We start from the raw sequence: 12,866 nt of genomic DNA on the forward strand, positions 1-12,866 counted from the left end.
CTGGATCCGGAGGTTGGTGGGGTGGTATGTCAGGACAAGGGGAACTGGGATCCTGTTGTGGTGAAGGGAGGATGGGGTGAGGGCCGAAGTGCGGGAAATGGAGAAGGTGCGGGTGAGAGCATCATTGATGACGGCAGAAGGGAAACCACGATTCTTAAATAAAGAGGAAATTAGAGATGTCCTGGAATGGAAAGCCTTGTCCCGGGGATAGATGCAGCGGAGACCGAGGAACTGGGAATAGGGAAAAACATTTTTGCATGTGGCTCCATCCCAGTTTCACTCTGCCTCCTCCTCCAGCTGCCTATCACCTCTCTCATCGTTCTGCCTGCTTCTACTACACATAGTGCTTTACCTTCTTTACCTTTCCTCCCTATCACCTCTCTGCTTCCCCATCCCCACCCCTTGATCTTTCCCTTTACTACTTTTTCACCTGGAACCTACCAGCCATCTCTTTCCTACCCTACCCCCACCTTCGTTATAGGGCCTCTGCCCCCTCCCTCTCAGTCCTGCCGAAGGGTCTCGGCCCGAATCGTTGACTGTTCGTTTCCACGGCTGCTGGCCGACCTGCTGAGTTCCTCCAGCGTGATGTGCGTGTTTCTTTGACCCCAGCAACTGCAGAGTATTTGGTGTAAAATCCCTCTTCCCATACTAACACGGATTATATCGACCAAAGAACAAACCGCCAGAGGAACTCAGTGGGTCGGGTGGCATCTGTGGAGGGAAATGGACCGTCAACATTTCGGGCCGAGACCCTCCCTCTGGACTCAGAATGGACGGGAAATAGAGAAAAGAGGTGAGGGGTCGGGACGGGGCAGTAACTGGGGAGTCAGTGAATCCAGGTGACGGGGAAGTGGAAAGGTGGAAATAGTGACAGAGGACAGCAGATGCGTGGAGACCGAACGGGATCGAGGAGTGGATAGAAATACGTTGCTAGGAAGGGAGAGCAGCCGCCATCTTGCTGACGGTGTTGGTGCTGCTGTTTCCGTGTTCCTGTCCAGTGAGGCCCCGGAGGAATGTGATTAGGAATTAGTGTTTATAAAAATAGAAGCGACTTCAATGAAACCTGCACAAATCGGCTGGGAATTGTGGATCGGACCGGGATGTGAATCAAACCCGTAACTCTGAGAACCGGGGGATGGAGAGATGGGGACGGGAAGGTACAGCAGGAAAAATCAAAAATGTAGCTGGTGTAAGATGCGGCAGGTAGTTCGGGCAGCGTGTGAGGGGCGAGGAGCAGAGTCACCGGTTCAGGTGGGAGACCCTCCACCCGTCACGTGATCCAGTTTCTCGCTCCCATTTCAGACGCAGATCTGCAGTATCTCAGGTTTTCGCTTCCGAGGCCCCGCCCCCGTTTCACAGTTTCCGGATGGGCGGGGTTTTCGTTCCGTTCTCTGTTGAAGCGGATCGTCTGCTGGGAGCCGGAGGAACGATCGCTGTCTGTGGGACAAATTGATCAAGTTCTCATCGGTGAGTATTGAGGCCGGTCACTAGGGGTTGAACGCAACTGACAATTTCACATCGGTGAATACTGAAGCCGATCCCGGGGGAGGGAAACCTGATGTTGGGCAGAGAGTCCCGTTAACTTCCCTGAACTGGCGGCCTCGTCCGACTTCCTGGACACAACCTGTCGTGGTCGGTCCGGGTTATGGGACCTTCACACGGAACCGACTGAGATGAGCCGCCGCTCAGCCCCCCGTGTTCTGGTCCCAGGAGCGGGATGAGGTGTTGATGCCGAGACTGAACCCATCCATTAAGATGTACCTGGGGAACTTTACCTCCATCACCCTGCCCGGTATCGGATCCAAACTTCACCTGGATCGACGCCTGGGGTCGATAATTGCTTTACATATTTCCAGCTCGCTGGAAGCGGCCGTTCGGCCTGTTTTGTTCTTGCAGACTCGAGGGTTAAACAGAGTAATCACACCCTCGGGAGACTCCTCCATGTGTATGAGTAGTTCCATCTTTCCCCGTTCAGACAGGACAGTGAGATCCAGATCTCTCACGTCCTCCCGGGGGGCTGGGAAGTTTACATCCGTCTTCTTTCCATGACTACGACTTGTCAAAATACTGACAGCGTTTCCCGATATCTGGCCCTATTAATGCAAGAATTAAGTATTTTTTTCATTTACCTGAGTTTCTCTGAATTGTGCACACTCCCTCCGGAATTTCCAAAGAAGCAACCCAGGCTGTCTAATATTTCCACACGATTGAAATGGGGAATCTTTGTTTTGTTTTCCATGTACAGAGGTAGAGTGAAGATCGTGTCTCCGGTATTCTCCACACAGATCAATACATTGCAGTGGTACATTGAGGTAAAATAAATCATTCTGGTTACAGAGAAAGTGCAGTGCAGGTAGATGTGTGCTGCAAGGTCACATCGATTTAGACTGTGAGGTCACGAGTCCACTCATCACGCTGTTCGCTTCTAACAGCAGAATGGACACCGTCCTTGTGCCTGGTGGAATGTTTCTGTTTTATTTTCTCTTCGCCCCTATGGGGCATTAGAAATGAGAATGTCCAAGGTTGTGAGGATCTTTCATTATGTTGTTTGCTTTACTGTGGTAGTGAGAAGTGTAGACAGAGTCCACGGAGGGGAGGTTGGTATCTATGATGTGCTCACCTGTGTCCACAGTTCTCCGCTATTTTATTCAGTTAAAGGAAGAGCAGTAGCCATACGAATATATGAAGAATCGGGATGGAATACTTTCTGCTGTGCATTGAAAAAGTGTGTAGAGTAGAAAAGGACATATACCAAAGTTCTTATTGTTTGTTTTTTGATTTGTTATATTGGAATCTGTTATCTACTAGTGCGTACTATTATTTCAGGGTCTGTGTATTGCGGCAGGAACATCAGAGATCGCCCTTCATCCCATTCTCCCATCTGGCTCCATTTGCTCATCCCCTGCCGATCTGGTTCAACCTCTGCCCGGCCTGTATCCCACCACCTCAATGAGAAATATCAACCATCTTGTTCAACCTCTGTCCAGCCTGTATCTCACCAACTCAATGAGAAATATCAACCATCTTGTTCAACCTCTGTCCAGCCTGTATCTCATCATCTCAATGAGAAATATCAACCATCTTGTTCAACCTCTGTCCGGCCTGTATCCCACCAATGATTATTCATCAACAATCTTTCTCCTACCGTTGTCTTCATTGTGAAGTATTTTGACTTACTGAGTTATTTCTGAATTTTGTTTTTGTTACCAGGAAATACCAGAGAATTTGTTGAATGCAGCACAAGGAAGTGTAAAGGCAGCCATTACAATTTTAGCTTAAACGTTACGAAATGGAAAAGGAGGGAATATGGTGTTGAAATAAATATCAGCCATGGTTGAGTGGTGGAGCAGAGTTGAGTTACCATGCAAAGCGTGAAGTGTCCGGATGGGAAGATTTCTATGGCATGTTGATAAAATTTTGGTGAGGGTCAAAGTATATCTGGCAAAGTTCTTGTTATTTTTGCTAATTCTGTCATTTTAGAATCTTTTTTACAATAGTATGCACTATTCATTCAGTACCTATGTGTTGCTGGAGGAACATCAGTGATCGTCCTTGATCCCTTCTGCCACCTGGTTCCATCTGCTCATCTTGTTCAACCTCTGTCCAGTCTCCTCACACCCCCCAACCCTGCTTCAGTGATGTACATCAACCATCTGGATCATCCTCAGTCCGCCTTGTATCCCACCTCCTCAATGTTATATATCAGCAAACTTTCCTCCAACCCTTGTCTTCATTGTGAAGTGTTCTTTTGTACCTTCGGCCTCGCTGAGTCATTTCCAGAATCGTTATTGTTAGCTGGAATGCCGGAGGGTCATCAGGTCCCAGTTCTGTTGTGTATTGGTGTGGAGGTGCTAGTTTATGAACAGTGACGGGCTGACACACTGCAGCATTTTACTGGCATCAAAGAGTACTGGGAGAGTTGGTACTTGGGCTATAATCCTGTGATCAGCGTTCCAGCCATATGGAACTGTGGATGATTTAGCTTTGACATTGGATTGTGCTTCTACAGATGGGGCTGGATAGTCGTCTTTCTGCAATAAAGCAGAAATTTCGAGCAGCTGGACATTGGTTGTGGGGAAATCCGGGATTGTGAGATGGGTGGGGGACGATGTGTGAGACTCTCAGGGTTGTTAAATGACAGGTTCAGCTGTTTGACCCTGTGAGGTTGGGAAGTGGATATCACAGTTTTTGATCCAGGTAAAAAGGACACAGGAATCGAGCTGCTTGGACTTTAGAGGTGTTGAGAGAGTATTCCTGGTCTGGGATCAGATGGGTTTTTTTTCTGGAGTTCCTTTGGAAGCAAAGACTGCTACTGAGGAGAAGATGGGTTACCAGTCCATCCTCACAGGGAGAGGCTATGAGTAAATGTGTTGATCTGTGTTTACACCAATAGAAATAGACTCGTGAGTTTTGGTGTTCAAACTGTGTTTGGAAATTCCCGCCCCCCCCCCCCCCCCACTGTCACCTGTCTGTCACTCGGTGGAAATCAGGCAGAATCTCACGTTGCTGGAGATCTGCACTAAAAACTGTAAACGTTTGAAGTCATTCTGACAAAACATTATTAAACTGAATTGTAAAGTTTGTTCCTCTCCCCCCAGGTGTTCCTTACCTGCTTAGAGTTTCTGGTAATTCCAGTTTCTTTTTATTACATTCACCCTGGACTGGTTTATATTTCCTGAAATGGACCTGTTTTAACCTGGGAATGGAAATGACTCATCTGTGATAGTAGAACATTAAAGAAAGCACAACTTTTCCCTGCGAATTATCCTGCTACCAATTTGTCTGTTATTCCAGGAAATGTGTTCAGTGCAGTTATTGCTAAGAAGGTTTACAAGAATAATCACAGGAATAATTGGCTTTATGTATGAGGAGCATTTGATGGTTCTGGACCTGTGCTCAATGGAGTTCAGAGGGTCGAAGGGGGTGGTGGTGGGGGGAAGTGTGGTAAGTAAACCTACTGAATGCTGAAAAGCCTGGATACAGTGGTCATGGAGAGGATGTTTCCATCAGACGGAGTGTCTGTAATCTTACAGCACAATCTCAGAATAAAAATGCTTCTGTTTAAAATTGAGATGAGAACAAAAATGGCCAAAAGCTGTCTGATCTGTAGAATCTGTTGCCGCAGAGGTAGGTTGATGGTGCCATTGAGTGTATTTATGACAAGATTACATATTCATGATTGCTAAGTCACTTCAGGGTTGCAGGAGGAAGGCAGGAATATGGTGTTGGAATCAATCTCAGACATGTTTGAGTGGTGGGGAAGACCAGATGGATCGAATCACCTAATTCTGTTCCTGTGTCTTATGTCTTACCAGGACTGTATGATGGCTCCTTCTTATCCCATATCGTTCTGTGATGTGTGAGGTTTCAATAAAAGGTTGTTCACTGAGATCATTACATCTGCCTTCAAAGTTTAAATGTTTTTAGTAACATTTAGTAGAAAAGTTTGGTCCTCCTTTTTATTGATAATGTACTTCATTATCTTTCATGTTAAAGTTAGACCTGCGGTGAAAGATTTATTGGAAGAAAAACCCAACTGGAAGCAAACCACAGCTGAAGACGAGGGGACAGCAATAAGTGTACCAGCCCGGGGATTGAGAGAATGAACTGGAGAGGACCCATCTGACTCGGAGATACCAGGATTTAGTTAGGACAAAGTTTGGTGAGTCTCATTTACTCAAATACTGGTCCTTTAGACATTACATACCTGTACAAAGGAAGGTAGGAAATAGTTGGAGTGAGACTGAATGTGCCCAGAAGTAACAGTTATGCCTCTGTCAGACCCAGCTCCAATCACTCCAGGTCGGGTAATATGCTTCGAGCAGCACAGTCGTTTAAAACCAGTCCCTCTCACTCACAGTGTTTACTCAGTTCTAGATCTTGCATCTCCTGAAGTAACTTTTGGTCAGTTCTGAGTGGGGAGAGGGAAAGAGAGGAGAGTGTTTATACTGACTGTCTTTCAAAAAGAGCAATTGTTTGAACTTGCTGCAAACTCTCTACCCATACCCTATACTTTCTCAATTAAATTATTGACCTAGATGACGAGTAGCAATGGGCATAACCCCAGGGAACGTCACTAAGTTCGGGACTCGAGTTCATGGAACAGCCTCTCACCCTCTGCCTCCTACCAATCATCTGTTTGCAGACCCTGGGGCTCTGTAACAAACTCAATGTTAACAGGAAGATTAGTCAGTAATTAAGATGAAGACAGAATTGTGGCCTCCTGAAAGGACACGTGAGCTGAGCTGTCTGATTCAATGGACCAGATCCACCCTCGTTGACAACGTAATTTACCCCTTTCCCACCCACCCATGTCATGTTACTTCCGATCACCCACAGTACCCCAACCACCCTCCATCCCCCCAGTGGCCCCACACCCTTCTGACCATTCACCCCACACCGACACATAGAGAGGTCCCCTTCACCCACGTCCACCCTCCCAGCTTGGGGAATCAGAGCAAACTGATCCCACAATCTCGACTCAGTGCAAAACTAAAACCAGGTATGCAAGACTGGAGAGCCCGGAGCCTCCAGCTGTCCGGCTCGGGCCCGGCCCTTTCCCACTGCAACCAGCCCTTGATTTACACAAACCTGAGATCAACACCTTTCTCACGTCATCTGAACAGGAAACACCCCGGCATTAGCTGCGGTTGACATCGTCCTGCGAATTGCAGTAGGTCTCCTTATGCGGTCAAACTCCCCGCTGTCCGAAATGGGGACCGGAACCGTACATGGTGGAACTCCCCGCTGTCCGAAATGGAGACCCGAACACGACATGGTCAAACTCCCCGCTGTCTGAAATGCAGACCAGAACCGTACGCGGTAAAACTCCCCGATGTCCGAAATGGAGACCAGAACCGTACCCGGTCAAACTCCCCGCTGTCGGAAATGGAGACCCGAACCGTTCGCGGTCAAACTCCCCGCTGTCCGAAATGGAGACCTGATCCGTACCCGGTCAAACTCCCCACTGTCGGAAATGGAGACCAGAACCGTACGGGGTCAAACTCCCCGCTGTCGGAAATTGAGACCGGAACCGTACTCGGTCAAACTCCCCGCTGTCGGAAATGGAGACCGGAACCGTACTCGGTCAAACTCCCCGCTGTCGGAAATGGAGACCCGAACCGTACGCGGTAAAACTCCCGGCTTGGAAACGTAATTGCATGGTGGATTTGTTCGGTGACTTGTGAACATATGTGATTAACGACCCTGCAACTGCGGACTGAATAAATATTTAGTCTAACAATTCTAATCAGACACACTATCTCCTCGCCTTTCTCTCTCTCCCCTGGCTACTTACCACCTCTCCCTCACCACTCCCTCCTCCCAGTCCCCCTTCATCATCCAGCCGTCTACCCCAGCCCTTACTTTTTCTCCCTCTCGCCCTCACCGTCTCGCCTCTCCCTCACCCCTTCCTTATCATCGCCCCTCTCTATCACCCTTTCCTCGCTTTCTGCTCTCACCAATGTCTCTACTCCTCTATTAACAAATCGTACTCTTCTCTCGTCTCTCTTCATCTCTTCACTCTCTCATGCCTGTTTTAATTTCTCTCACACTCTCTCCCCTCTGTCCATCTGTTTCTCTTACTCTTCCATTCTCTCTCCTATCCCACAATCCCTGTCTCTACCCCTATCACTTGTCATCCCACTCCCAATCTCAGTCACCCTCTGTCTTCCCCTCTCCATCTCCTTCTCTCTCATGCACCCGCTCAACTCACTCAAACTCGTCTTTCTCACCTCTGCCTGTCTGTAACCTCCTCCATTTTTAACCCTCTCCCTCGCTATCTCTTTCCCAATGTCCTACCCTCTCCCCCTCGCTCTCCGAAGCAATCTCCCTGTTGGCATCCGTATCCCACACTGTCTTCTCCTCTCTCTCACCCTCTAAATGCACCGCTCCTCCTAAGCGTTCCCCCTCTTCGCTCTCTCTCACTCTCTCTCAACACACCCCTGTTCCCCTCTCCCTTCCTCCCTCTCTCTCTCTCTCTCTCCTTCCCTCCCGTCACACCCCGCGCTCTCCACCTCATCCCATACTATACATACATTTCAACAATACTGAAATGGCAAGTGCCGTTTGTAACTGGGATATTTCTGGGTTCCAGATCCTCGTTAATGGTCTTTGTATATGAGGATCAGCAGCATCCTGGGGTCCGAGTCCATAAGGCACTCAGAGCAGTTACGCAGGTTGACTCTGTGGTTAAGAAGCTTTCATCAGTCATGGGATTCAGTTTAAGAGCCGAGAGGCAATGTTGCAGCCATATAGGACCCTGGTCAGACCCCACTTGGAGTACTGTTTTCAATTCTGGTCGCCTCACTACAGGAAGGATGTGGAAACCCTAGAAATGGTGCAGAGGAGATTTACAAGGATGTTGCCTGGATTGGAGAGCAGGCCTTATGAGAATTGGTTGAGTGAACTCCGCCTTTTCTCCTTGGAGCGACCGAGGAGGAGAGGTGACCTGATAGAGGGATACAAGATAATGAGAGGCATTGATCGAGTGGATAGTTAGAGGCTTTTTCGCAGGGCTGAAATGGCTAGCACGAGAGGGCATAGTTTTAAGGAGCTTGTAAGTGGGTACAGAGGAGATGTCGGGGTAGTTTTTTTTACGAAAATGGTGTGCGTGGAATGGGCTGTCGATGGCGCTGATGGAGGTGGAAACGATAGGGTCTTTTTAATATACTCCTGGATGGCTAGATCCGTAGAACCAAAGAACACTACAACACAGAAACAGGCCTTTTGGCCTTTCTTGGCTGTACCGAATCATTTTTCTGCCTAGTCCCACTCACCTGCACCTGGACCTTATCCCTCCATACCCCTCACATCCATATACCTGTCCCAAGTTTTTCTTAAATGTTAAAAGTGAACCTGCATTCACCACTTCATCTGGCAGCTCATTCCACACTCCCAGCAGTCTCTGTGTGAAGAGCCCCCCCCCTCCCCGCCATGTTCCCTTTAAACGTCTCTGTTTTTTTTTTCTCCCCTAGCCTCAGTGGAAAAAGCCTGCTTGCATTCACTCTATCTATACCCACCATAATTTTATACTTTTATACTCCTCTATCAAATCAACCCTCATTCTCCTACGCTCCAGGGAATAAAATCCTAACCTATTCAATCTTTCTCTGTAACTCAGTTTCTCAAGTCCCGGCAACATCCTTGTAAAAGTTCTCTGCACTCTTTCAACCTTATAGTATCCTTCCTGTAATTAGGTCACCAAAACTGCACACAATACTCCAAATTCGGTCTCAGCAATGTCGTATACAACCTCACCATTACATTCCAACTCTTGTACTCAATACTTTGATTCATAAAGGCCAATGTACCAGAAGCTCTCTTTACAACCCTATCTACTTGTGACGCAACTTTTAGGGAATTATGAATCTATACTTTCAGATCCCTCTGTTCTACTGCACTCCTCAGTGTCCTACCATTTACCTTGTATGTTCTACCTTGGTTTGACCTTCCGAAGTGCAATACCTCACACGTGTCCGCATTAAACTCCATCTGCCATTTTTGCAGCCCATTCCTGCAACCCTCTGCAATCTTTGAAAACCTTCCTCACTGTCAACTACACCTCCAATCTTTGTATCATCAGCAAATTTGCTGATCCAATTTGCCACATTATCATCCAGATCATTGATATGGATGGAAAAGAACAATGGACCCAGCATTGATCCCTGTGGCACACCACTAGTCACAGGCCTCAATTCAGCGTATCAATCCTCCACTACCACTCTCTGACTTCTTCCATTGCGCCAATGTCTAATCCGATATACTATCTCTCCATGTATACCTAGCAAATGAATCTTCCTAACTAACCTCCCATGTGGGATCTTGTCAAAAGCCTTACTGAAGTCCATGTAGACAACATCCACTGCCTTCCCTTCATCCACTTTCCTGGTAACTCCCTCAGAAAACGCTAATAGATTGGTTAAACATGACCTATCATGCACAAATCCATGCTGACTTTTCCTAATAAGTCCCTGTCTATCCAAATACTTGTAGAGCCTATCTCTTAGTACTCCTTCCAATAATGTACCTACTACTGATGTCAAACTTACCGGCCTATAATTTCCCGGCTTAATTTTTGACCCACTTTTAAACAATGGAACTACAAGAGCACCTCCGGCACCTGACCCGTGGATATCGACATTATAAATATTTCTGCCAGGGCCCCTACAAATTCAACACCAGTCTCCTTCAAAGTCCGAGTGTATACCCTGTCAGGTCCAGGGGATTTATCTACTCTGATTTACCTCAAGAAAGCAAGCACCTCCTCCTCTTCAATCTGTATGTTCCATGACCTCCCGACTTGTTTGCCTTGTTTCCATAGACTCCATTCCAGTTTCCTTAATAAATACAGATGCAAAAAAAAAACATTTAATATTTCTCCCATTTCTTTTGATTCCATACATAGCCGACGACTCTGATCTTCAGGAGACCAATTTTATCCCTTATTATCCCTTTGCTCTTAACATACCTGTAGAAGCTCTTAGGATTATACTTCACCCTGACTGCCAAAGCAACCTCATGTCTTCTTTTAACCCTCCTGATTTCTTTAAGTATTTTCTTACTCTTTTTATACTCCTCAAGCATCTTATTTCCTCCCTGTTGCATGTAAATGTTATACATATATCTCTTCTCCTTTATCAGAGTTCCAATATCCCTCGAGAACCAAGGTTCCTTATAATTGTTCGTTTTGCCTTTAACCCTAACAGGAACAAAAAAAAAAATCTGCACTCTCAAAATTTCTCCTTTGAAGGCCTCCCAATTACCAATCACATTCGTGCCAGAGAATAACTTGTTCCAATCTACGCGTTTTAGAGCCTTTCTCATTTCTTCAAATTTGGCTCTTTTTCCGGTTTATAACTTCATCCCGAGGACCAGATCAATCTTTACCAATGATCAAGTTGAAACTAATGACGTTATGAACAATGGAAACAAAGTGTTCCCCTACACACACTTCCGTCACCTGCCCTAACTCACTTCCTAATAGGAGATCTAATATTACATCCTGCCTAGTTGGTATATCTATATATTGATTTAGAAAACTTTGCTGAACACATTTCACAAACTCTAACCCATCTAGACCTTTAACAGTATGGAAGTCCCAATCAATGTGTGGCACTCCCACACATTTTAGACATCCTCTTTTAGACATCCTGATTTACTTATGTGTTCTCTTGCATTTCTTATGCTCCATAAGAAACTGCCTGCCTATCCCTGTTATGCAACTCCATTCATTTTGTGCTTCACCAGGGTCTCAATATCTCTTGAAATCCATGTTTCCCCTATAGTTTCTATCTTTACCTTTTATTCTGACAAACACATACCCGCTTTGTACTTTCAAGATTTTACTTTGAAGGTCTCCCATTTACCAAGCACACCTTTGCCATAAAGCAGCCTGTCCCAGTCCACAGTTGCCAGGTCCTAGTGTCATTATTCCAGGTGTTGATCCATGTCCTGAACACATCCACCTTTCCTACGCTGCTCCTTGTACTGTAATATTCAGGGCTCAGCATATTCACTGCACCATGCTCAACGTTTTTATTCCTGACTTTGTCTGAGGACTGAACAATAACTGTCTGCACAACCTGTCCACTACCATCCACTCTCCTTTCTGTTATTCAGGCTCCCATTACCCCTGCAACTTTAGTTTACCCCCACCTACCCCAACTCCCAGCATGCAGCTCTATCACCCCTTTGGCTTTCCTCTCCCAGATCAATAAAAAGGACGTTCAGACCATGTACAGGCAGATAGGAATAAATGGGGCACTTATGAACTACCTGGAATTCAAGTGAACACTTATGAAAGAAATAAAAGAAGGCATGAGGTTACCCCAGCAGACAAGGTGAAGGAGAATCCTAATGGACTCTGCAGATATGTTAAGAGCAAAAAGATTGCAAGGGAAAAATTAATCCTCTGGAAGATCAGAATGGTAATCCATATGAGGAGACAAAATAGATGTTGGAGAGTTTTTCCGCATCCATATTTACACAGCAGATGGACACAGAGTCTATAGAAGTGAGGTAAAGCTTCATGGACCCTGTACAGATTACAGAGGTGGAGGCGTTTGCTTTCTTAAGGCAAATTTGTGTGGATCAATCCCCAGGGCCTGACAAGTTGTTCCCTGTGACCCTGCGGATGACAAGTGCAGAAATTGTAGCGGCCCAAGCACAGATATTTAAATCATCCTTAGTGACAGGTGAGTGACTGGAGGATTGCAGGGCAGCCAATGTTGTTCTGCTGTTCAAGGAAGACTCTAAAAATAATCTATCAAATTGTACATTGGTGAGTCTGACATTAGTACTGGGAAAGTTATAGGAAGGTATATGCAGGAACCGGATAAAAGTATTTGGATAGATGTGGACTGATTAAAGATAGACAGCATGGCTTTGTGCATGGTAGGTCATGTCTAGCCAATCTTATAGAGACTCTCGAGGAAGTTATCAGGGAAGTGGATGAAGGCAAGGCAGTAGATGTTGTCTACATGGACGTTAGGAAGGCACTTTACAAAGTCTCATATGGGAGGTTGATCAAGAAGGTTCGGTCACTCAGCATTCAAGACGAGATAGTAAATTGGATGAGACACTGTCTTTGGGAGAAGCCAGAGTGTGGTAGCACATGGTTGCCTCTCTGACCAGAGGCCAGGGACTAGTGGTGAGCCATAGGGATCAGTGCTGGATCTGATGTTGTTTGTCATCTATATCAAGAATCTGGATAATGGTGTGTTAAACCGGATCAGCAGATTTGTAGATGACACCAAGACTGGTGGTGTAGTGGTCAGTGAGGAAGACTATCATGGCTTGCATTGCGATCTGGACCCGCTGGGAAAATGGTTTGAAAAATGGAAAAAGGTATTTAATGCAGACAAGTG

At 46.2% G+C, this 12,866-nt stretch overlaps 1 protein-coding gene across 1 annotated transcript in view; it reads right to left on the reverse strand.

Moving 5' to 3' along the window:
- Window positions 1-12,866, reverse strand: part of LOC140723819 (uncharacterized) — a 245,928-nt gene that overhangs the window by 30,058 nt on the left and 203,004 nt on the right. The window lies entirely within an intron of this gene.

This window comes from Hemitrygon akajei, unplaced genomic scaffold, assembly GCF_048418815.1.
Source record: "Hemitrygon akajei unplaced genomic scaffold, sHemAka1.3 Scf000139, whole genome shotgun sequence".
In the NCBI taxonomy this organism is placed as follows: Eukaryota; Metazoa; Chordata; class Chondrichthyes; order Myliobatiformes; family Dasyatidae; genus Hemitrygon; species Hemitrygon akajei.